The sequence below is a fragment of the Anomaloglossus baeobatrachus genome, chromosome 2 (genome assembly GCF_048569485.1).
Source record: "Anomaloglossus baeobatrachus isolate aAnoBae1 chromosome 2, aAnoBae1.hap1, whole genome shotgun sequence".
Taxonomy (NCBI): Eukaryota; Metazoa; Chordata; class Amphibia; order Anura; family Aromobatidae; genus Anomaloglossus; species Anomaloglossus baeobatrachus.
Genome location: NC_134354.1, coordinates 341,513,987 through 341,539,816, shown reverse-complemented (window position 1 = coordinate 341,539,816; position 25,830 = coordinate 341,513,987). Strand labels below are relative to the sequence as shown.

Here is a 25,830-nt window from a genome sequence, read left to right as displayed (position 1 = left end):
GTAAGGCCCAGATATACAGTGTGTCCACCCATATCCTGTCCACCGCCATTAACTTGAGAACGGCAGCAGCTATAGGCATAGAAGTGGTGTCTAGGTATAATAAAGTAGCCATGCGCTATGCAATGAAACCACCTATAGCACCACCTGGTGGAAAACAACAGAGTTAGCATTTTTATCTTGAAAACGGAATGAGAGAGAAAAAAAAAAGAGAATTTTGTTACTTACCATAAATTCTTTTTCTTATAGTTCCGTATTGGGAGGCCCAGACCATGGGTGTTTAGCTTCTGCCTCCGGAGGACACACAAAGTACTACACTTAAAAGTGTAGCTCCTCCCTCTGAGCTTATACACCCCCTGGTAGCCAGTCCTAGCCAGTTTAGTGCAAAACATGAAGAATAGCCACCCACAAGTAGAACCGAGTAAGAACCGGAACAACCGGAGACTCTGTCCACGACAACAGCCGGTGATAACACACGGAACAAGAAAATTGCCAACAGGCAACAGGGAGGGAGCTGGGTCTCCCAATACGGAACTATAAGAAAAAGAATTTACGGTAAGTAACAAAATTCTCTTTTTCTTTATCGTTCCTTTGGGAGACCCCAGACCATGGGACGTTCCAAAGCTGTCCCTGGGTGGGAATAAACAGAAAAACTGAGAAGTAGGCGGAGCCTAACTTCACAAGGATGCGTCTGCCCAAGCTCGCATCTGCCGAAGCATGAGCATGCACTTGGTAGTGCTTTGAAAAGGTATGCAGGCTAGTCCAAGTGGCAGCCTGACAGACTTGCTGAGCCGTAGCCTGGTGCCTGAAAGCCCAAGAGGCACCGACAGCTCTGGTCGAGTGTGCCTTGATCCCCGGCGGGAGAAGCACCTGAGTACACTGGTAGGCATCCGAAATGGTTGACCTAATCCAACGGGCTAAGGTCGGCTTAGAAGCAGAGAGGCCCTTACGCCGACCTGTGGTTAGCACAAAAAGAGAGGTGCACCGCCTAAGAGCAGCAGTGCGAGATACATAGATCCGGAGCGCCCGCACCAGATCCAGAGTATGCAACGCTTTTTCAAAGCGATGAACAGGAGCCGGACATAAAAGGAAGGTAGGGTAATGTCCTGGTTAAGGTGGAAAGGAGAAACCACCTTAGGGAGAAAGTCCGGAGTCGGACGGAGAACCACCTTGTCTTGATGAAAAACCAAAAAAGGTGACTCCGAAGAGAGTGCAGCTAAATCAGAGACTCTCCTGAGGGAAGTTATGGCCACTAGAAAGACCACCTTCTGTGAAAGACGAAACAAAGAAACCTCTTTAAGACGCTCTAAGGGGGGTTTCTGCAAAACCGTGAGAACCAAATTGAGGTCCCAGGGATCCAAGGGCCGCCGGTAAGGCGGGATGATGTGAGACGCACCTTGCATGAAGGTGCGGACCTGAGCCAGCCGGGCGATACGCCGCTGGAACAGAACTGACAAAGCTGAGACTTGTCCCTTGAGAGAGTTGAGGGATAGTCCTAGCTGCAGACCGCACTGTAGAAAAGACAGAAGAGTCGGCAAGGAAAAAGGCCAAGGAGAATGGCCGGAAGAGCGACACCAGGACAGGAAAATCTTCCAAGTCCTGTGATAGATCTTGGCAGAGGAAGACTTATGGGCCAGAGTCATAGTGGAGATGACTTCAGGGGGGATACCAGAAGCCGTCAAGATCCAGGACTCAAGAGCCACGCCGTCAACCTGAGAGCCGCAGAATTCTGGCGGAAAAACGGACCTTGTGAGAGAAGGTCTGGACGGTCCAGAAGATGCCACGGCACCTCTACGGACAGATGGAGCAGGTCTGGGTACCAAGCTCGCCTGGGCCAGTCCGGAGCAATGAGGATGACTCGACGGCCCTCCATTCTGATCTCGCGCAGAACTCTGGGCAAGAGAACTAGAGGGGGAAACCCGTAGGACAGACGAAACTGGGACCAGTCTTGAACCAGAGCGTCCGCTGCAAAGGCCTGAGCATCGTGGGAGCGAGCCACGTAAACCAGAACCTTGTTGTTGTGACAGGATGCCATTAGGTCCACTTCCGGAGTGCCCCACTTGCGGCAGATTGACTGAAACACTGCCGGATGCAGGGACCACTCGCCACTGTCCACGGTTTGACGGCTGAGATAATCTGCTTCCCAGTTTTCCACGCCTGGGATGTGGACTGCGGATATGGTGGACTTGGAGTCCTCCATCCATTGAAGGATGCGTTGAACCTCCAACATTGCCAGGCGGCTGCGTGTCCCGCCTTGGTGATTGATGTAGGCAACCGCTGTCGCGTTGTCTGACTGGACTCGGATGTGCTTGCCCGCCAACAGGTGGTGAAAGGCTAGGAGAGCTAGAAGCACAGCTCTGGTTTCCAGCACATTGATCGAGAGGGCTGACTCGGACGGAGTCCAAGTGCCCTGCGCTCGGTGGTGGAGACATACCGCTCCCCAGCCGGATAGACTGGCATCCGTGGTGAGGATCACCCAGGACGGGGCCAGGAAGGAGCGCCCCCGAGACAGAGAGAGGGGCCGAAGCCACCACTGAAGAGAGCTCCTGGTCTGTGGCGACAGAGCCACTAGCCTGTGCAAGGAGGAAGGCCGCTTGTCCCAACAGCGGAGAATGTCCAGCTGCCATGACCTTGGTGAATACTCGAGGGGCCGTGGCTAACCCAAAGGGGAGAGCCACGAATTGGAAATGTTCCTCTCCGATTGCAAAACGTAGCCAACGCTGGTGTGAAACTGCAATTGGCACGTGCAGATAGGCATCTCTGATGTCGATGGATGCCAGGAAATCCCCTTGGGTCATTGAGGCAATGACTGATCGCAGAGACTCCATGCGAAAATGCCGCACCTGAACATGCTTGTTGAGAAGCTTGAGATCCAGGATGGGCCGGAAGGAACCGTCCTTTTTGGGAACTAGGAAGAGATTTGAGTAGAAACCTCTGAACCGTTCCCAGACGGGAACCGGTACAATTACTCCGTTGGCCTGCAAGGATGCCACGGCCTGAGAGAAGGCGGCGGCCTTGGAGCAGGAGGGAGTTGACAGAAAAAATCTGTTTGGCGGGCTGGAAGAGAATTCTATCCTGTAGCCGTGGGAGATGATATCCCGCACCCACTGATCGGAAACGTGTTGAAACCACACGTCGCCAAAGTGGGAGAGCCTGCCACCGACTAAGGACGTTGCTGGCGCGGACAGATAGTCAAGAGGAGGCTGCCTTAGTGGCAGCAGCTCCTGCGGTCTTCTGTGGACGCGCTTTTGTGCGCCAGCTGGATTTTTGGTCCTTGGCTGAGTTAGTGGACGAGGCCGAGGGCTTAGAGGACGACCAGTTGGAGGAACGAAAGGAACGAAACCTCGACTGGTTCCTGCCCTGGACAGGTTTCCTGGTTTTAGTTTGTGGCATGGAAGTACTCTTCCCGCCAGTAGCCTCCTTAATAATTTCATCCAGCTGTTCACCGAACAGCCTGGACCCAGCAAAAGGGAGTCCAGCAAGGAACTTCTTCGAGGAAGCATCTGCCTTCCACTCTCGAAGCCACAGGATCCTGCGGATAGCGAGGGAATTAGCCGAAGCCACCGCAGAGCGGTGAGAAGCCTCCAGCATGGCAGACATGGCATAGGATGAAAAAGCTGAAGCTTGGGAAGTTAAAGCAACCATTTCGGGCATAGACTCCCTGGTGAGGGAATGCATCTCCTCTAGAGAAGCAGAGATGGCTTTGAGAGCCCACACTGCTGCAAAAGTTGGGGAGAACGAGGCCCCTGCCGCCTCAAACAGATTTGGCCAGGTCAACCTGGCAGTCAGTGGAATCCTTAAGTGAGATGCCATCAGCCACTTATACAACGGTCCGGGCTGATAGCCTAGAAACCGGAGGGTCTACCTTTGGTTAATGAGCCCACTCCTTCACCACCTCAGGTGGAAATGGAAGCCGGTCATCAGAACCACGCTTGGGGAAGCGTTTGTCAGGACAGGCCCTAGGCTTGGACACAGCGGCCTGAAAACTGGAGTGGTTAAAGAACACACTCTTTTTGTCCTCTTAGGCGAGGTAAACTGGTGCTTTTCTGCCAGAGAGGGTTGCTCCTCTGATACTGGCGGATTGAGATCCAGTCAGTACAGAATTAATGGACGCAATCAAATCACTAACATCTGAGTCACTTTCGGACAGATCAATGGGGCACATGGAGTTAGCCTCAGAGCCCCCTGTAAAGGTTTCCTCCTCGTCCTGCGAGTCAGCTCCTGAATCAGAGCCGCGGGACGAGGAAGGAGAGGGAGCCCTACGTCTCCTTTTAGGAGGACGGGGTCTGGGACCAGATGATGAATCCTCTGTGAGCTCCGCTGAGAGAGCCCTAGCAGCAGAGGCACCCTGTGAAGGGGGCTGATGCATGTTCAGCAAAGTCCTGGACAGCTGTCCCATGGAGTCGGCAAAAGACTGGGAGATAGACCTAGAAAAGGATTCTACCCAAGCTGGGGGTTCAGCCACAGGGACCGGAGCAGCCTGAGAGACCACTGGGGGGGGCGATTCCAGGCTGAGGCATCGTCAGGTTAGAGCAGGCATCACAATGTGAATAGGTGCTTGGTTCAGGAAGTAGGCGCTTACATGCAGTGCATACTGAATACAGCTTTGGAGCCTTGCTCCTCGTGTGATACATGCTGCTGAAGTGGGGGCTCAGCCAGAATGACCCCCAGAGTATATACAGAAGGTCCACAACCGGAGGTTGTGGCTTACCAGACCGCTGGAGCGGTTTGTGTGCCCTCCAGATCCCAAAGCCCGGACTCCCAAGCACCTCAGCAGGGATGCTGCAGCCAGCGCTGATCGCAGGGAAGAACGCTGAGAAAATGGCGCAGGAGTGAAGAGAGGGGGCGGGACTCACTCTGAGCAGGATCTGGAGGGCCATAGAGACCTACAGGGGAGGAGACATGAACTCAGTGAGGAGTGTCTCTCCCCTGTGTATAACGGCCGCTGGGCAGAGCCGCACTGTCCCTCTGCATGAATGACATGCAAGGGCAGTGAAACCGAAAGTAGGCCTCCGGCGAAGCCGGGGCCTAAATTTGAGCGGTGCGGCCGGCACGCAGGCACCATCGGCGCGGTTCTCAGGCGACAGCCAGAGAACCCGCCGGAAATGTCACAAAAAACACCCAGAACACTCTCCCCAACAATAAAGTACAAGGGACCCCCATATATAAACATCTCAGGTACTTAGCTTGCTGAGATGCAGGGTTCCAAGTCCCTGGGGGCAAGTGCTCCGGTCCAGCAGGATCCTGAAGGGCTGCGGATGGAGACCGGTCTCCTGCCAAGCATGGAGAACCGTGCTGGCTCCCACTTCAAGCCAGAGCCCAGAGGGATGGTGAAGGAGCGCGGCATGTAAGGCTCCAGCCTTGGAATCAACCTTAACAGCACCGCCGACACAGTGGGGTGAGAAGGGACATGCCGGGGGTCCATGCTTGGACCCGCTTTTCTTCAAACTCTTACCAAAAATGAAAAATCAGATGAGCATGCATGTGTGGATGTATGCCTCCTGAACACAAAGCGATAAACTGGCTAGATCTGGTTCTCCAGGGGGTGTATAAGCTCAGAGGGAAGAGCTACACTTTTTAGTGTAGTACTTTGTGTGTCCTCCGGAGGCAGAAGCTATACACCAATGTCTGGGTCTCCCATAGGAACGATAAAGAAATACGGTAATCATTTGAGACTTTAGAAAAAGTTGCAAAATTTGTCACATACAGTATGTTCTTTAGTCCTCCGAAGCAATTTTTTTTATGTAGAACTGGACAACAATGTAAAAGTGGCTTCAAAACCAGAATAAAATGTTGAAAAAGAGAATTTTGTTTACTTACCGTAAATTCATTTTCTTATAGTTCCGACATAGGAGACCCAGACCATGGGTGTATACCTTCTGCCTCCGGAGGACACACAAAGTACTACACTAAAAAGTGTAGCTCCTCCCTCCTAGCATATACACCCCCTGGATAACCAAATATAGCCAGTTTAGTGCAAAAGCTGAAGGAGGACATCCACCCACAAGTAGAGAGAGCAAAACCCGGAACAACCGGAACCTCTACAACAACAGCCGGTGAAAACACACGGAACAAGAAAACTGCCAACAGGCAACAGGGAGGGTGCTGGGTCTCCCATGTCGGAACTATAAGAAAAAGAATTTACGGTAAGTAAACAAAATTCTCTTTTTCTTCATCGTTCCTTATGGGAGACCCAGACCATGGGACGTCTCAAAGCAGTCCATGGGTGGGAATAAACAAAAAATCCTGAAGGATGCGTCTGCCCAAGCTCGCATCTGCCGAAGCATGAGCATGCACTTGGTAGTGCTTCGAAAAGGTATGCAGACTGGACCAAGTGGCAGCCTGACAGACCTGCTGAGCCGTAGCCTGGTGCCTGAAAGCCCAAGAGGCACCGACAGCTCTGGTCGAGTGTGCCTTGATCCCCGGCGGGGGAGGCACTTGAGTAAACTGGTAGGCATCGGAGATGGCCGACCTAATCCAACGAGCTAGGGTCGGCTTAGAAGCCGAGAGGCCCTTACGCCGACCAGTGGTCAGCACAAAAAGAGAGGTGCACCGCCTAAGAGCAGCGGTGCGAGACACATAGATCCGGAGCGCCCGCATCAGATCCAGAGTATGCAACGCTTTTTCAAAGCGATGAACAGGAGCCGGACAAAAGGAAGGCAGGGAAATATCCTGGTTAAGGTGGAAAGGAGAGACCACCTTAGGAAGAAAGTCCGGAGTCGGACGGAGAACCACCTTGTCTTGATGAAAAACCAAAAAAGGTGACTCCGAAGAGAGCGCAGCCAAATCGGAGACTCTCCTGAGGGAAGTTATGGCCACTAGAAAGACCACTTTCTGTGAAAGACGAGACAAAGAAACCTCCCTAAGTGGCTCAAAAGGGGGTTTCTGCAAGGCCGTGAGGACCAGATTAAGGTCCCAGGGATCCAGAGGCCGCCGGTAAGGCGGAATGATGTGAGATGCGCCCTGCATGAAGGTGCGCACCTGAGCCAGCCGGGCGATACGCCGCTGGAACAACACTGACAGAGCCGACACCTGTCAATCTGAGAGCCGCAGAATTCTGGCGGAAAAACGGACCTTGTGAGAGAAGGTCTGGACGGTCCGGAAGATGCCACGGCACCTCTACGGACAGATGGAGCAGGTCTGGGTACCAAGCTCGCCTGGGCCAGTTTGGAGCAATGAGGATGACCCGACAGCCCCCCATTCTGATCTTGCGCAGGACTCTGGGCAAGAGAGCTAGAGGGGGAAACACATAAGACAGACGAAACTGGGACCAATCTTGAACCAGCGCGTCCGCTGCAAAGGCCTGAGAATCGTGGGAGCTGAGATAATCTGCCTCCCAGTTTTCCACGCCTGGGATGTGGACTGCGGATATGGTGGACTTGGAGTCCTCCGTCCACTGAAGGATGCGTTGAACCTCCAACATTGCCAGGCGGCTGCGTGTCCCGCCCTGATGATTGATGTAGGCAACCGCTGTCGCGTTGTCTGACTGGACTCGAATGTGCTTGCCCGCCAACAGGTGGTGAAAGGCTACGAGAGCTAGGAGCAGAAGCCCTGATTTCCAGCACACTGATCAAGAGGGCTGATTCGGACGGAGTCCAAGTGCCCTGTGCTCGGTGGTGGAGATACTGCTCCCCAGCCGGAAAAGACTGGCATCCGTGGTGAGAATCACCCAGGACGGGGCCAGGAAAGAGCGTCCCTGAGATAGAGAGAGAGGCCGAAGCCACCACTGAAGGGAGCCCCTGGTCTGTGGCGACAGAGCCACCAACCTGTGCAAGGAAGAGGTCCGCTTGTCCCAACAGCGGAGAATGTCCAGCTGCAGAGGACGAAGATGAAACTGGGCAAAGGGAACCGCTTCCATTGACGCCACCATCTGACCCAGCACCTGCATCAGGTGCCTGATGGAATGACGGCGGGGTCTCAGCAGAGAGCGCACCGCCAGATGGAGAGACTGCTGTTTGACTAAGGGCAACTTCACAAGTGCAGGCAGAGTCTCGAACTGCATCCCCAGGTACGTGAGACTCTGGGTCGGAGTCAGAGTGGATTTGGGCAGATTGACAATCCACCCGAATTGGGCTAGAGTGGCAAGAGTGAGCGAGACACTCCACTGACAGTCTGCACTGGATGAAGCCTTGACTAGAAGGTCGTCCAGGTAAGGAATCACTGCCAACCCCTGGAGGTGCAGAACCGCAACCACTGCTGCTATGACCTTGGTGAATACTCGAGGGGCCGTGGCTAACCCGAAGGGGAGAGCCACGAACTGGAAATGTTCCTCTCCGATTGCAAAACGTAGCCAACGCTGGTGTGACACTGCGATTGGCACATGCAGATAGGCATCTCTGATGTCGATGGATGCCAGGAAGTCTCCTTGGGTCATTGAGGCAATGACTGATCGCAGAGACTCCATGCGAAAATGCCGCACCTGAACATGCTTGTTGAGAAGCTTGAGATCCAGGATGGGCCGGAAGGAACCGTCCTTTTTGGGGACTAGGAAGAGATTTGAGTAGAAACCTCTGAACCGTTCCCGGACGGGAACCGGTACAATTACTCCATTGGCCTGCAAGGATGCCACGGCCTGTGAGAAGGAGGCGGCCTTGGAGCAGGGGGGAGTTGACAGAAAAAATCTGTTTGGCGGGCTGGAAGAGAATTCTATCCTGTAGCCGTGGGAGATGATATCCCGCACCCACTGATCGGAGACGTGTTGAAACCACACGTCGCCAAAGTGGGAGAGCCTGCCACCGACCAAGGACATTTCTGGCGCGGCCAGATAGTCAAGAGGAGGCTGCCTTGGTGGGAGCAGCTCCAGCGGTCTTCTGGGAACGCGGATTCTGGTCCTTGGCTGAGTTAGTGGACGAGGCCGAGGGCTTAGAGGACGACCAGTTGGAGGAACGAAAGGAACGAAACCTCGACTGGTTCCTGCCCTGGACAGGTTTCCTGGCCTTAGTCTGTGGCAAGGAAGTACTGCCCGCCAGTAGCCTCCTTAATAATCTCGTCCAATTGTTCACCGAACAGCCTGGACCCAGCAAATGGGAGCCCAGCAAGGTACTTCTTTGAAGAAGCGTCTGCCTTCCACTCCCGAAGCCACAAGATCCTGCGGATAGCGAGGGAATTAGCCGAAGCCACCGCAGTGCGGTGAGAAGCCTCCAGCATGGCAGACATGGCGTAGGATGAAAAGGCCGAAGCCTGGGAAGTTAAGGCAACCATTTCAGGCATGGAGTCCCTGGTGAGGGAATGCATCTCCTCCAGAGAAGCAGAGATGGCCTTGAGAGCCCACACTGCTGCAAAAGATGGGGAGAACGAGGCTCCTGCCGCCTCATATACAGATTTGGCCAAAAGGTCAACCTGGCGGTCAGTGGGATCCTTAAGTGAGGTGCCGTCGGCCACTGATACAACTGTCTGGGCTGAGATTCTAGACACCGGAGGGTCTACCTTTGGAGAGTGAGCCCACTCCTTGACCACCTCAGGTGGAAAAGGAAAACGGTCATCAGAACCACGCTTTGGGAAGCGTTTGTCAGGACAGGCCCTGGGCTTGGCCACAGTGGCCTGAAAACTGGAGTGGTTAAAGAACACACTCCTTGTTCTCTTAGGCAAGGTAAACTGGTGTTTTTCTGCCAGAGAGGGTTGCTCCTCTGATACTGGCGGATTGAGGTCCAGTACAGAATTAATGGACGCAATCAAATCACTAACATCTGCTTCACCCTCGGTCAGATCAATGGGGCACATGGAGGTAGCGTCCGAGCCCCCTGTAAAGGCATCGTCCTCGTCCTGCGAGTCAGCTCTGGAATCAGAGCCGCGTGACGAGGAAGGCGAGGGGACCCTGCGTCTCCTTTTAGGAGGACGGGGTGTGGGAGCAGGTGAAAAATCCTCTGTGAGCTCTGCAGAGCGAGCCGTAGCAGCAGAGGCACCCTGAGAAGGGGGCTGATGTATGCTCAGCAGAGTCCGGGACAACTCTCCCATGGAGTCGACAAAAGACTGGGAGATAGACTTAGAGAAGGATTCTACCCAAGCCGGGGGTTCAGCCACCGGGGCCGGAGCAGCCGGAGGGACCACTGGGGAGACTCCAGGCTGAGGCACCACCATGTTAGAGCAGGCATCACAATGTGGATATGTGCTCGGTTCAGGCAGTACGAGCTTACATGCAGTGCATATGGAGTACAGCCTTGCAGCCTTGCTCCTAGTGTGAGACATGCTGCTGAGGTGGGGGCTCTGGGCCAGAATGACCCCCAGAGAGTGTATAAGAAAAGTCCACAACCGGAGGTTGTGGCTTACCAGCCCGTTTGTGTGCCCTCCGGATCCCACAGCTGGGACCCCCAGACAGATTAGCAGAGATGCTGCAGCCAGCGCCGACCAGTCTGCAGAACGCTGAGAAAATGGCGTCGGAGCGAGTATAGGGGGCGGGGCCTAGTCAAAGAGCGGGATCCGGAGGGCCAAGGAGATATACAGGGGAGGGAAACATCTTCTCAGAGAGGAGTGTCCTCCCCTATGCCGAACGGCCGGTGGGCGGAGCCGCACTGTCCCTCTGCATGACTGACCTGCAGGGGCATTGAAAACGAAAGTAGGCCGCAGGCGAAGCCGGGGCCTAAATTTTTCAATGCGGCCGGCGAGCAGGCACCCTCGGCGCGGTTCTCAAGTGAAAACCAGAGAACCGGCCGGCAATCACAGAAAAGTTAAATAACACACTCTCCCCACAATAAAAGTACAAAGGACCCCCCAATAACGTCTCAAATACTTAGCTTATGAGACGCAGGGCCAGGTCCCTGAGGGATGAGTGCTCCGTCCGGCAGGATCCTGAAAGGGCTGCGGATGGAGACCGGTCTCCTGCAAGGCAGTGAGAACCGTGTTGGCTCCCACTTCAAGCCAGAGCCCGAGGGATGGTGAAGGAGCGCGGCATGTAAGGCTCCAGCCTTGTAAATCAACCTTAACAGCACCGCAGACAGTGGGGTGAGAAGGGACATGCCGGGAGTCCAGACTTGGACCCGCTTTTCTTCAAACTCTTTAAAATCAAAAATTAGATGAGAATGCATGTGTGGATGTGTGCCTCCTGAACACAAAGCATTGAACTGGCTATATTTGGTTATCCAGGGGGTGTATATGCTAGGAGGGAGGAGCTACACTTTTTAGTGTAGTACTTTGTGTGTCCTCCGGAGGCAGAAGCTATACACCCATGGTCTGGGTCTCCCATAAGGAACGATGAAGAAATTTTCATTTTTAATTTCGCCTCTAAGTTATGGAGACATCAATAATGGCATTTCCACAATGAGTTAACCACTTGGACTTAGCTCACAGGGAGAATTACACACACCCAGTGAAAAGTAGCTAATAACATTTACTTGGACTCAACTATAGTTAACTCATTCAAAAAACTCGTTCAAAAATTAAACTAAAACCACAATGGTGTTCTATTGCACTCTGCAGCTAATATTTTGAGAGTCTGGTTCAACAAGGAAAGTTTAGTGAAAGGCCTGCAAAAAATGGTCAAAAACAGAAAATTTTTGACTTGGTGCAAAATTCATGAACATGTGCGCCATTTTGATGAATTTGGCACAGAAAATTGGCAAATTAAGATTAAGCAAAAAAAATTAAAGAACGTAAGCTTTGGGAAAAGAAATTTCCTATAAGAGTAGGGTACCTAACTTGAAAGGTTTTTCTTTGTGAAGAGTAACACGCCAGTGTAAGGAGATGTAGGGTCCCCTATGCTCTCCAACCCAGCAGCATTCATGGCTCTATGTTTAAATTCCTTCCCTAACCAGCCCTGTATAAAACGTTATTCACGGTGTGTAAAAAAAAAAAAAACAAGAAAACTACCACAAACCTTGCTTTCCCTATGCTAATTAGGCCTGTGGCAAGTCGCAGGGGTGTTAGTTCCCCCGACTAGTTGGCCATTTTTCAATATTATCACACCCCTTGTGATGACATGCTTTCCACAAGCCCGCATCACCGCCAGCTCCTGGAAATCTTGTGCATGCACGCATATCATTTCAGCTTCAGAGGCAGCGTGGAGGCTTCTCTGCTATATTAGGCACATTGCGCATACCCGGAAGTCTAGAAGACTGCTCACATCTTCTGAGCTTCCACTTAATGAAGTCGGGAATGGTCTATACCGCTTCTGAAGCGCATTGACGTGGCCAAAATGAGCAGCGCGCACACGTTAGATTTCTATTAGCTGGCGGTGATGCTGGCTCGTGTCCCTGGGCTGTAGGGCTAGGGGGCGCTTTGTACACCCCTCCCCCTCCCTTAAAATCCTACAACAGGCAACCACCCAGCATTGTTCACCCTCTAAGCTGCAACCAAAAGAATCCCCCACCTTAAAAGAAAAAAAAAAACCCCACACACACCACAAGCTCCCCAGCCCCCCCCCTCCCCAAGCATTACACACACTCAGCACCCACCACTGATATAGATGCCACACCCAACACAACACACCCCTAAACTCCCACAACAGGAACTCTCCCAGCGTTATAGACCCCCAGAACCCACCACAGGAAGATCCCACCACAGGCATCCCCCAAACACCCCCTCCCCCCCTCCATCAAGCACTCCCAAAAAATCCCACCAAAGGCATCCTTCAAACATCACACACCCTCAAACTCTCACCACACACATCCCTAAAGCATCATACACACCCAAAATCCCACTGCAGGTATACCCACAGAATAATAGAGCCACAAAACTCTGCCACAAGAGTATTATCAGCATTACATTCCCAAATCCCACAACAGACATCCCTACAGCATTGCGTGCACACACCCAAATGTAGGTATCCCCACAGCATTGTAACCACGCCATACCCAAATGCCACACAGGCATCTCCCCAGCATAGCACTCCCCAAAACTCCCAGGATTACAGACCCCCAGCCAGGTCCCACCACAGTCATCCTTCAACCCCTCCACCCACCCAGCATCATGCACTCCCCAAAAATACCACCAAAGGCATCTTTTCAGCATTGCACACCCCCAAACTCATCACAGCCACCCCCAGAGGATTATAGACCACCAACGTCCCACAGTATTATAGACCCACAGCATTATAGACCCACAAAGAAGGGAATTTTGTTTACTTACTGTAAATTCCTTTTCTTCTAGCTCCAATTGGGAGACCCAGACAATTGGGTGTATAGGCTATGCCTCCGGAGGCCGCACAAAGTATTACACTAAAAGTGTAAAGCCCCTCCCCTTCTGCCTATACACCCCCCGTGCCCCCACGGGCTCCTCAGTTTTGGTGCAAAAGCAAGAAGGAGGAAAAAAATTATAAACTGGTTTAAAGTAAATTCAATCCGAAGAACTATCGGAGAACTGAAACCATTCAACATGAACAACATGTGTACACAAAAAAACAGGGGCGGGTGCTGGGTCTCCCAATTGGAGCTAGAAGAAAAGGAATTTACGGTAAGTAAACAAAATTCCCTTCTTTGTCGCTCCATTGGGAGACCCATACAATTGGGACGTCCAAAAGCAGTCCCTGGGTGGGTAAAATAATACCTCGTAATAGAGCCGTAAAACGGCCCCTTCCTACAGGTGGGCAACCGCCGCCTGAAGGACTCGTCTACCTAGGCTGGCATCCGCCGAAGCATAGGTATGCACCTGATAGTGTTTCGTGAAAGTGTGCAGGCTCGACCAGGTAGCCGCCTGACACACCTGCTGAGCCGTAGCCTGGTGCGAAGAGAAGTGACTGCTACTAGGAAAACCACTTTCTGCGAAAGGCGTGAGAGAGAAATATCCCTCATTGGCTCGAATGGTGGTTTCTGCAGAACCATCAGCACCCTGTTCAGATCCCAGGGTTCTAACGGCCGCTTGTAAGGAGGAACGATGTGACAAACCCCCTGCAGGAACGTGCGTACCTGTGGAAGTCTGGCTAGGCGCTTCTGGAAAAACACAGAGAGCGCTGAGACTTGTCCCTTAAGGGAGCCGAGCGACAAACCCTTTTCCAGTCCAGATTGAAGGAAGGACAGAAAAGTGGGCAAGGCAAAAGGCCAGGGAGAAAAACCCTGAGCAGAGCACCACGACAGGAAAATTTTCCACGTCCTGTGGTAGATCTTGGCGGACGTTGGTTTCCTAGCTTGTCTCATAGTGGCAATGACCTCTTGAGATAATCCTGAAGACGCTAGGATCCAGGACTCAATGGCCACACAGTCAGGTTGAGGGCCGCAGAATTCAGATGGAAAAACGGCCCTTGAGACAGCAAGTCTGGTCGGTCTGGTAGTGCCCACGGTTGGCCGACCGTGAGATGCCACAGATCCGGGTACCACGACCTCCTCGGCCAGTCTGGAGCGACGAGGATGACGCGGCGGCAGTCGGCCCTGATCTTGCGTAACACTCTGGGCAACAGTGCCAGCGGAGGAAACACATAAGGGAGCTGAAACTGCGACCAATCCTGAACTAAGGCGTCTGCCGCCATAGCTCTGGGATCTTGAGACCGTGCCATGAACGTCGGTACCTTGTTGTTGTGCCGGGACGCCATGAGGTCGACGTCCGGCACCCCCCAGCGACAAACCCTTTTCCAGTCCGGGTGAAGGGACCATTCCCCTGCGTCCATGCCCTGGCGACTGAGATAATCTGCTTCCCAGTTTTCCACGCCCGGGATGTGAACTGCAGAGATGGTGGAGGCCGTGGCTTCAACCCACATCAAGATCCGCCGGACTTCCTGGAAGGCTTGCCGACTGCGTGTGCCGCCTTGGTGGTTGATGTATGCCACCGCTGTGGAATTGTCCGACTGAATTCGGATCTGCTTGCCTTCCAGCCACTGCTGGAACGCTTTCAGGGCAAGGTACACTGCCCGTATTTCCAGAACATTGATCTGAAGTGAGGACTCTTGCCGGGTCCACGTACCCTGAGCCCTGTGGTGGAGAAAAACCGCTCCCCACCCTGACAGACTCGCGTCCGTTGTGACCACCTCCCAGGATGGGGGTAGGAAGGATTTCCCCTTCGATAATGAAGTGGGAAGAAGCCACCATCGAAGGGAAGCTTTTGTCGCCTGAGAGAGGGAGACGTTCCTGTCGAGGGACGTCGGCTTCCTGTCCCATTTGCGAAGGATGTCCCATTGAAGAGGACGCAGGTGAAACTGCGCGAAAGGGACTGCCTCCATTGCTGCCACCATCTTCCCCAGGAAGTGCATGAGGCGCCTCAAGGGGTGTGCCTGACCTTGAAGGAGAGATTGTACCCCCTTCTGTAGCGACCGCTGCTTGATCAGCGGAAGCTTCACTATCGCTGAGAGGGTATGAAACTCCATGCCAAGATATGTCAGCGATTGGGCCGGTGTCAGATTTGACTTTGGAAAATTGATGATCCACCCGAAACTCTGGAGAGTCTCCAGAGTAGCGTCGAGGCTGTGTTGGCATGCCTCTTGAGAGGGTGCCTTGATCAGGAGATCGTCCAAGTAAGGGATCACCGAGTGACCCTGAGAGTGGAGGACCGCTACTACAGTAGCCATAACCTTGGTGAAAACCCGTGGGGCTGTTGCCAGGCCGAATGGCAGTGCCACGAACTGCAGGTGTTCGTCTCCTATGGCGAAGCGCAAGAAGCGCTGGTGCTCTGGAGCAATCGGTACGTGGAGATAAGCATCTTTGATATCGATCGATGCAAGGAAATCTCCCTGGGACATTGAGGCGATGACGGAGCGGAGGGATTCCATCCGGAACCGCCTGGTCTTTACGTGTTTGTTGAGCAGTTTCAGGTCCAGGACAGGACGGAAAGACCCGTCCTTCTTTGGGACCACAAACAGGTTGGAATAAAAACCGTGACCCTGTTGCTGAAGAGAAACAGGGACCACCACTCCTTCTGCCTTCAGAGTGCCCAGCGCCTGCAGAAGAGCCTCGGCTCGCTCGGGAGGTGGGGATGACCTGAAGAATCGAGTCGGGGGACGAGAGCTGAACTCTATCCTGTAACCGTGAGACAGAATGTCTCTCACCCAGCGGTCTTTTACCCGTGGCAGCCAGGTGTCGCAAAAGCGGGAGAGCCTGCCACCGACCGAGGATGCAGCTTGCGGAGGCCGAAAGTCATGAGGAAGCCGCTTTGGTAGCGGCACCTCCTGTGGTCTTTTTTGGACGTGACTTAGACCGCCATGAATCAGAGTTCCTTTGATCTTTCTGAGGCCTTTTGGACGAGGAGAATTGGGACCTGCCCGCGCCCCGAAAGGACCGAAACCTCGACTGCCCCCTCCTCTGTTGGGGTATGTTCGGTTTGGGCTGGGGTAAGGATGTATCCTTTCCCTTGGATTGTTTGATGATTTCATCCAAACGCTCGCCAAACAATCGGTCGCCAGAAATTGGCAAACTAGTTAAGCGCTTTTTGGAAGCAGAATCTGCCTTCCATTCCCGTAGCCACAAGGCCCTGCGGAGTACCACCGAATTGGCGGATGCAACCGCTGTACGGCTCGCAGAGTCCAGGACAGCATTAATAGCGTAAGACGCCATTGCTGACGTCTGAGCGGTTATGGACGCCACCTGCGGCGCGGAAGTGCGTGTGGCTGCGTCAATTTGCGCTGGACCTGCTGATATAGCTTGTAGCGCCCATACGGCTGCGAATGCTTGGGCAAAAGAAGCGCCGATAGCTTCATAGATGGATTTCAACCAGAGCTCCATCTGCCTGTCAGTGGCATCTTTGAGTGAAGCCCCATCTTCAACTGCAAGTATGGATCTAGCCACCAGTCTGGAGATTGGAGGATCCACCTTGGGACACCGAGTCCAACCTTTGACCACGTCAGGGGGAAAGGGATAACGTGTATCCTTAAGGCGCTTAGAAAAACGCTTATCTGGACAATCATGGTGATTCTGGACTGCCTCTCTGAAATCAGAGTGGTCCAGAAACATACTCGGTGTACGCTTGGGAAACCTGAAACGGAATTTCTCCTGCTGAGAAGCTGACTCCTCCACCGGAGGAGCTGAGGGAGAAATATCCAACATTCGATTGATGGACGCAATAAGATCATTCACTATGGCGTCCCCGTCCGGAGTATCAAGATTGAGAGCGGCCTCAGGATCAGAATCCTGATCAGCTACCTCCGCGTCATCAACTAGAGATTCCCCTCGCTGAGACCCTGAACAACATGATGATGTCGAGGGAATTTCCAAGCGAGCTCGCTTAATCGGTCTGGGGCTGGGGTCCGTGTCAGAGCCCCCAGCCTGGGATCTATGAGATACCCCGGGGTGACATTGTTGGTCCAACTGAGGGGGGCCAGGGAACAATGACTCAACAGAGTCCCTGTGCTGAGATACCGGTCTGGACTGCAAGGCTTCTAGTATCTTAGCCATAGTTTCAGAGAGTTTATCTGTAAAGACTGCAAACTCCGTCCCTGTCACCTGGAGAGTGTCAGCAGGTGGCTCCCCCTGGGCCCCTCTTAGCAGAGGCTCCGGCTGAGCAAGTGCAATAGGGGCCGAGCAGTGCACACAATGAGGGTCAGTGGAACCTGCCGGTAGCGGCGTCGTACATGCGGCGCAGGCAGCATAGTAAGCCTGTGTTTTGGCACCCCTGCCTTTTGTGGGCGCCATGCTATTGTCTTCCCTGAGCAACACAATAGAGTATATAGCCAGAAAACAACTGTGCACTATACAGTGTAAAGTATATACCATAAACATATAAATACACCTCTGCACAATGGGGCTAGCACCACAGGTGCTGCTTACCACCCGCTTAGAGCGGTTGTGAGGCCACCAGAATCCCTGCCTGGGTCTCCCAGAATTTGTCCCCCTCTGCAGCGTCCGAGGAGCTGACAGGAATGGCTGCCGGCGTCCTGAGGAGAGGAGGGAGCCGTGGGCGTGACCCAGAAAGTGCGGGAACTGGTGCCCCACAGTGCACAGTGAGGGGGGTGGAGTATGCAAAGCATTCTCCAGCCCTCATTGCTGCTCGTGTGTACAGCATCCCGCCCTTCCCCTGCCTGTCAGGGCTGTGGGCGGGAGGAAGAAAGACTAGGCCGCAAAAAGCCGGGGACTCGAGTAATAAGCGTGGCCGCCGTAAAAGCGCGGCCGCGCGGAAGTCCCCGGCGCACTACAAGTCCCAGCCGCGCCTCAGTGTTAAACATGGCGGCGGCGGTCAGCGCGGTAGTCCCCCTACATAAAACACACTCAGCGACGCTGAGTGTGTAATGGCACATTTAACCCGGTCAGCGCCGCGGTCCCCGGTGCACTAGCACACCCAGCAATGCTGGAGTGTTGCTGTGCTCGGTCCCCACGGGGATACAGAGTACCTCCAAGTAGCAGGGCCATGTCCCTGAACGATACCCGGCTCCTATCCAGCAGGCTCCCAGGAGTTGTGGATGAAGCACGGTCTCAGTGCCTGGAGACCGATAGGATCCCACTTCACCCAGAGCCCTAAGGGGGATGGGGAAGGAAAACAGCATGTGGGCTCCAGCCTCCGTACCCGCAATGGATACCTCAACCTTAACAACACCGCCGACAAGAGTGGGGTGAGAAGGGAGCATGCTGGGGGCCCTATATGGGCCCACTTTTCTTCCATCCGGCAAAGTCAGCAGCTGCTGCTGACCAATCTATGGAGCTGTGCGTGCATGTCTGCCTCCTTCGCACAAAGCATAAAAACTGAGGAGCCCGTGGGAGCACGGGGGGTGTATAGGCAGAAGGGGAGGGGCTTTACACTTTTAGTGTAATACTTTGTGCGGCCTCCGGAGGCATAGCCTATACACCCAATTGTCTGGGTCTCCCAATGGAGCGACAAAGAAAGCCCACCACAAGAGTCCTGCCAGCATTGTATACTCCCCAAATCCTATGACAGACATCCCTACAGCATTGCACGCACACACATACAAATCCCAGAGCATTAGACCCTTAAAATTCCAAAGGCATCCAATCCCACCCCCCTCCCCAAAACCCACCCAAGGCATCTCCTTACATTGTAAATCCCACCAAAGGTATCCCTCTGTGTTGCTGACCTACGAAAATCCCACCACAGGCATAACCACAGCATTATAGACCCCCAAAACCTACTACCCTTAGCCCTCGTTCACTGCACCAATGATAAGCTGCAAGTGAAAGAAGGGAATTTTGTTTACTTACCGTAAATTCCTTTTCTTCTAGCTCTAATTGGGAGACCCAGACAATTGGGTGTATAGCTTCTGCCTCCGGAGGCCGCACAAAGTATTACACTCAAAAGTGTTAAGCCCCTCCCCTTCTGCCTATACACCCCCCGTGCTCCCACGGGCTCCTCAGTTTTGGTGCAAAAGCAAGAAGGAGGAAAAAGAATTATAAACTGGTTTAAAGTAACTTCAATCCGAAGGAATATCGGAGAACTGAAACCATTCAACATGAACAACATGTGTACACAAAAAAACAGGGCGGGTGCTGGGTCTCCCAATTAGAGCTAGAAGAAAAGGAATTTACGGTAAGTAAACAAAATTCCCTTCTTCTTTGTCGCTCTATTGGGAGACCCAGACAATTGGGACGTCCAAAAGCAGTCCCTGGGTGGGTAAATTAATACCTCGTAAGAGAGCCGTAAAATGGCCCTTTCCTACAGGTGGGCAACCGCCGCCTGAAGGACTCGTCTACCTAGGCTGGCATCCGCCGAAGCATAGGTATGCACCTGATAGTGTTTCGTGAAAGTGTGCAGGCTCGACCAGGTAGCCGCCTGACACACCTGCTGAGCCGTAGCCTGGTGCCTCAAAGCCCAGGACGCGCCCACGGCTCTGGTAGAATGGGCCTTCAGCCCTGAGGGAACCGGAAGCCCAGCCGAACGGTAAGCTTCGATAATTGGCTCCTTGATCCACCGAGCCAGGGTTGATTTGGAAGCCTGTGACCCTTTACGCTGGCCAGCGACAAGGACAAAGAGTGCATCCGAGCGGCGCAGGGGCGCCGTACGAGAAATGTAGAATCTGAGTGCTCTCACCAAATCTAACAAGTGCCAATCCTTTTCACATTGGTGAACTGGATGAGGATAAAAAGAAGGTGAGGAAATATCCTGATTGAGATGAAAGGAGGATACCACCTTAGGGAGAAAATCCGGAACCGGACGTAGAACCACCTTGTCCTGGTGAACACCAGGAAAGGGGCTTTGCACGACAATGCTGCTAGCTCAGACACTCTCCGAAGAGAAGTGACTGCTACAAGAAAAACCACTTTCTGCGAAAGTCGTGAGAGGGAAATATCTCTCATTGGCTCGAATGGTGGTTTCTGAAGAACCATCAGAACCCTGTTTAGATCCCAGGGTTCTAACGGCCGCTTGTAAGGTGGAACGATGTGACAAACCCCCTGCAGGAACGTGCGTACCTGTGGAAGTCTGGCTAGGCGCTTCTGGAAAAACACAGAGGGCGCTGAGACTTGTCCCTTAAGGGAGCCGAGCGACAAACCCTTTTCCAGTCCAGATTGAAGGAAGGACAGAAAAGTAGGTAATGCAAATGGCCAGGGAGAAAAACCCTGAGCAGAGCACCATGACAGAAAAAATTTTTCACGTCCTGTGAAAGATCTTGGCGGACGTTGGTTTCCTAGCCTGTCTCATAGTGGCAATGACGTCTTGAGATAACCCTGAAGACGCTATGGTCCAGGACTCAATGGCCACACAGTCAGGTTGAGGGCCGCAGAATTCAGATGGAAAAACGGCCCTCGAGATAGCAAGTCTGTTCGGTCTGGTAGTGTCCACGGTTGGCCGACCGTGAGATGCCACAGATCCGGGTACCACGACCTCCTTGGCCAGTCTGGAGCGACGAGGATGGCGCGGCGGCAGTCGATCCTGATCTTGCGTAACACTCTGGGCAACAGTGCCAGCGGAGGAAACACATAAGGGAGCTGAAACTGCGACCAATCCTGAACTAAGGCGTCTGCCGCCAGAGCTCTGGGATCTTGAGACCGTGCCATGAACATTGGTATCTTGTTGTTGTGCCGGGACGCCATGAGGTCGACGTCCGGCACCCCCCAGCAGCCACAGATCTCCTGAAACACGTCTGGGTGAAGGGACCATTCCCCTGCGTCCATGCCCTGGCAACTGAGATAATCTGCTTCCCAGTTTTCCACGCCTGGGATGTGAACTGCGGATATGGTGGATGCCGTGGCTTCCACCCACATCAAAATCCGCCGGACTTTCTGGAAGGCTTGCCGGCTGCGTGTGCCGCCTTGGTGGTTGATGTATGCCACCGCTGTGGAATTGTCCGACTGAATTCGGATCTGCTTGCCCTCCAGCCACTGCTGGAACGCTTTCTGGGCAAGATACACTGCCCGTATTTCCAGAACATTGATCTGAAGCGAGGACTCTTGCTGGGTCCACGTACCCTGAGCCCTGTGGTGGAGAAAAACCGCTCCCCACCCTGACAGACTCGCGTCCGTCGTGACCACCTCCCAGGATGGGGGTAGGAAGGATTTCCCCTTCGATAATGAAGTGGGAAGAAGCCACCACCGAAGGGAAGCTCTGGTCGCCTGAGAGAGGGAGACTGTCCTGTCGAGGGACGTCGTCTTCCTGTCCCATTTGCGTAGGATGTCCCATCGAAGGGGACGCAGGTGAAACTGCGCGAAGGAGACTGCCTCCATTGCTGCCACCATCTTCCCCAGGAAGTGTATGAGGCGCCTCAAGGGGTGTGACTGGCCTTGAAGGAGAGATTGTACCCCTTTCTGTAGTGACTACTGCTTGAACAGCGGAAACTTCACTATCGCTGAGAGGGTATGAAACTCCATGCCAAGATATGTCAGCGAGTGGGCCGGTGTCAGATTTGACTTTGGAAAATTGATGATCCACCCGAAACCCTGGAGAGTCTCCAGGAAAGCGTCGAGGCTGCGTTGGCATGCCTCTTGAGAGGGTGCCTTGATCAGCATCCAAGTACTGGATCACCGAGTGACCCTGCGAGTGTAGGAGCGCTACTACAGTAGCCATAACCTTGGTAAAAACCCGTGGGGCTGTTGCCAGGCTGAACGGCAGTGCCACGAATTGCAGGTGTTCGTTTCCTATGGCGAAGCGCAAGAAGCGCTGGTGCTCTGGAGCAATCGGTACGTGGAGATAAGCATCTTTGATATCGATCGATGCAAGGAAATCTCCTTGGGACATTGAGGCGATGACGGAGCGGAGGGATTCCATCCTGAACCGTCTGGTTTTTACATGTTTGTTGAGCAGTTTCAGGTCCAGGACCGGGCGGAAAGACCCGTCCTCCTTTGGGACCAAAAACAAGTTGGAGTAAAAACCGTGGCTCAGTTACTGAAGAGGAACCGGGATCACCACTCCTTCTGCCTTCAGAGTGCGCAGCGCCTGCAGAAGAGCCTCGGCTCGCTCGGGAGGCGGGGATGACCTGAAGAATCGAGTCGGGGGACGAGAGGTGAACTCTATCTTGTAACCGTGAGACAGAATGTCTCTCACCCAGCGGTCTTTTATTTGTGGCAGCCAGGTGTCGCAAAAGCGGGAGAGCCTGCCACCGACCGAGGATGCTACTAGAGGAGGTCGACAGTCATGAGGAAGCAGCTTTGTTAGCGGCGCCTCCGGTGGCCTTTTAAGGACGTGACTTAGACCGCCATGCATCAGAGTTCCTTTGTTCTTTCTGAGACCTTTTGGACGAGGAGAATTGGGACCTGCCCGCGCCCTGAAAGGACCGAAACCTCGACTGCCCTCTCCTCTGTTGGGGTATGTTCTGTTTGGGCTGGGGTAAGGATGTATCCTTTCCCTTGGATTGTTTGATGATTTCATCCAGACGCTCGCCAAACAGCCTGTCGCCAGAAATTGGCAAACTGGTTAAGCGCTTTTTTGGAAGCAGAATCTGCCTTCCATTCCCGTAGCCACAAGGCCCTGCGGAGTACCACCGAATTGGCGGCCGCGACCGCCGTACGGCTCGCAGAGTCCAGGACAGCAATAATAGCGTAAGACGCAATTGCCGAGGTCTGTGTGGTAATGGATGCCACTTGTGGCGCGGCCGTGCATGTGGCTGCTTCAATTTGCGCTTGACCTGCTGAGATAGCTTGTAGCGCCCATACGGCTGCGAATGCTGGGGCAAAAGAAGCTCCGATAGCTTCATAGATGGATTTCAACCAGAGCTCCATCTGCCTGTCAGTGGCATCTTTGAGCGAGGCCCCCTCTTCCACTGCAAGTATGGATCTAGCCGCCAGTCTGGAGATTGGAGGATCCACTATGGGACACTGAGTCCAACCTTTAACCACGTCAGGGGAAAAAGGATAACGTGTATCCTTAAGGCGCTTAGAAAAACGCTTATCTGGACAAGCATGATGATTCTGGAGTGCCTCTCTGAAATCAGAGTGGTCTAGAAACATACTCTGTGTATGAGAAGCTGACTCCTCCGCCGGAGGAGCTGAGGGAGAAATATCCAGCATTCGATCGATGGACGCAATAAGAACGTTCACTATGGCGTCCCCGTCTGGAGTATTAAGATTGAGAGCGCCCTCAGGATCAGAATCCTGATCAGCTGTCTCCGCATCATCAACCAGAGATTCCCCCCGCTGAGACCCTGAACAATATGATGTCGAGGGAAATTCTAAGCGAGCCCACTTAGTCGGTCTGGGGCTGGGTCTAAGTCAGAACCCTCAGCCTGGGATGTATGAGATACCCCGGGAGGACATTGTTGGTCCAACTGAGGGGGGCCAGGGAACAATGATTCAACAGAGTCCCTTTGCTGAGATACCGGCCTGGACTGCAAGGCTTCTAGTATCTTAGCCATAGTCTCAGAGAGTTTTGCAAACTCCGTCCCCGTCACTAGGACAGTGTCAACAGGTGGCTCCCCCTGGGCCCCTCTTAGCAGGGGCCCTGGCTGAAGAAGTGTCACAGGGGCCGAACAATGCACACAATGAGGGTCAATGGAACCTGCCGGCAGCTGGGTCGTACAAGCGACGCAGGCAGCATAATAAGCCTGTGTTTTGACACCCCTGCCTTTTGTGGGCGCCCTGAGTAACACAATAGGGTATATAGCCAGAATGAACTGTGCTCATACAGTGTAAAATATATACTATAAACAAATAATGTATCAATACACTACAGCACCATGGGGCTAGCACCACAGGTGCTGCTTACCATCCGCCTAAAGCGGTTATGAGGCCACCAGAGACCGTGTCTGGGTCTCCCAGGGTTTGTCCCTCTCTGCAGCGTCGTAGGAGCTGACAGGAAATGGCTGCGGCGTCCTGACGAGAGGAGGGAGCCGTGGTCGTGGCCGAGGTGCTCACACTGTGCACAGTGAGGGGGGTGGAGTATGGAAATCATACTCCAGCCCTCAGTGCTGCTCGTTCCGTGCAGCGTCCCGCCCTTCCCCTGCCTGTCAGGGCTGAGGGCGGGAGAAAGGGAAACTAGGCCGCAAGCAAGCCGGGGACTCGAGTATAAGCGTGGCCGCCGTAAAAGCGCGGCCGACGCCGAAGTCCCCGGCGAACTACAAGTCCCAGCCGCGCCGCAGTTTCCCATGGCAGCGGCGGTTAGCGCGGTAGCCCCTACATATAAACACACTCAGCGACGCCGAGTGTGTAATGGCACAGTTTAACCCGGTCAGCGCCGCGGTCCCCGGTGCACTAGCACACCCAGCAAAGCTGAGGTGTTGCCGTGCGCGGTCCCCACAGGGATACAGAGTACCTTCACGTAGCAGGGCCATGTCCCTGAACGGTACCCCGGCTCCTATCCAGCAGGCTCCACAGGAGTTGTGGATGAAGCACGGTCTCAGTGCCTGGAGACCGATAGGATCCCACTTCACCCAGAGCCCTGAGGGGGATGGGGAAGGAAAGCAGCATGTGGGCTCCAGCCTCCGTACCCGCAATGGATACCTCAACCTTAACAACACCGCCGACAAGAGTGGGGTGAGAAGGGAGCATGCTGGGGGCCCTATATGGGCCCTCTTTCCTTCCATCCGACATAGTCAGCAGCTGCTGCTGACTAATCTGTGGAGCTGTGCTGTGCGTGTCTGACCTCCTTCGCACAAAGCAAAAAACTGAGGAGCCCGTGGGAGCACGGGGGGTGTATAGGCAGAAGGGGAGGGGCTTAACACTTTTGAGTGTAATACTTTGTGCGGCCTCCGGAGGCAGAAGCTATACACCCAATTGTCTGGGTCTCCCAATAGAGAGACAAAGAAAAGGGGGCAAACGATTGGAAGCGCACATCCCATCTCTCCCGAGTCCCAGCTACTCCATCGAATGGCGCTCTCCAGACCGGAAGGGGGGCAGACAACACAAGGAGGACATGATGTCACACTTACCAGGAGCCCATACAGTCTAGCATCTACCGTATGTAGTGTGCATGGCATGGTTTTTTTTTGTTTTTTAACACATTCAGTACAAGCTGGGAGAATTTTTTTTTTTTTTTTTTTTTAATAAAAAAAAATTTAAGACAGACTGCTTTTTTCTGCTGGACACTATGGGCAGCAGAGAAAACTAACCTTTTTTTTACAGGCAACCCAGCTCACGGGCCACAATTAAATGATGTGGTGGGCTGCATTTGGCCCACAGGTTTTGAGTTTTAGTTGTTTCAAAACACAAAGATATTTCTTATGGATTACAAATTTTTGCATATTAATGGTCCATGTTAGTTGCATACAGCTTAAGTAATCTATGGTTCATAGTAAAGATGACTAATGATGAGCGAAACCGAACTATAAAGTACTGCGCCCGTACCGAACAGCAGGTGTTTGGGGTACCGGATCCGGACACAGACTTTTCAGGGAAGTTCGTGTTACAGTTAGAGTTCGGCCACCTGGATAATAGTTAAAAATATAAAAAAGGATTAAAGCAGGAGCAATATACTTACAGAGCCTCCCTGCGACAGTAACGCTACTTCATAGTCCGCTCATCAGTGCTCATACATATTCACTGCTTTACTCGGCAGCACTGATTGACTGCCGGTAAGCCACGCCCTCACCCGCTCTAACAGCGCATATGACACTGACAGTGTCTTGCACTCCAGTGCCCCGCATCCCCCTCCTGCACTAAGCACTGTTAAAGT

At 53.3% G+C, this 25,830-nt stretch overlaps 1 protein-coding gene across 6 annotated transcripts in view; it reads right to left on the bottom strand.

Moving 5' to 3' along the window:
* Window positions 1-25,830, bottom strand: part of PUM1 (pumilio RNA binding family member 1) — a 137,256-nt gene that overhangs the window by 5,727 nt on the left and 105,699 nt on the right. The window lies entirely within an intron of this gene.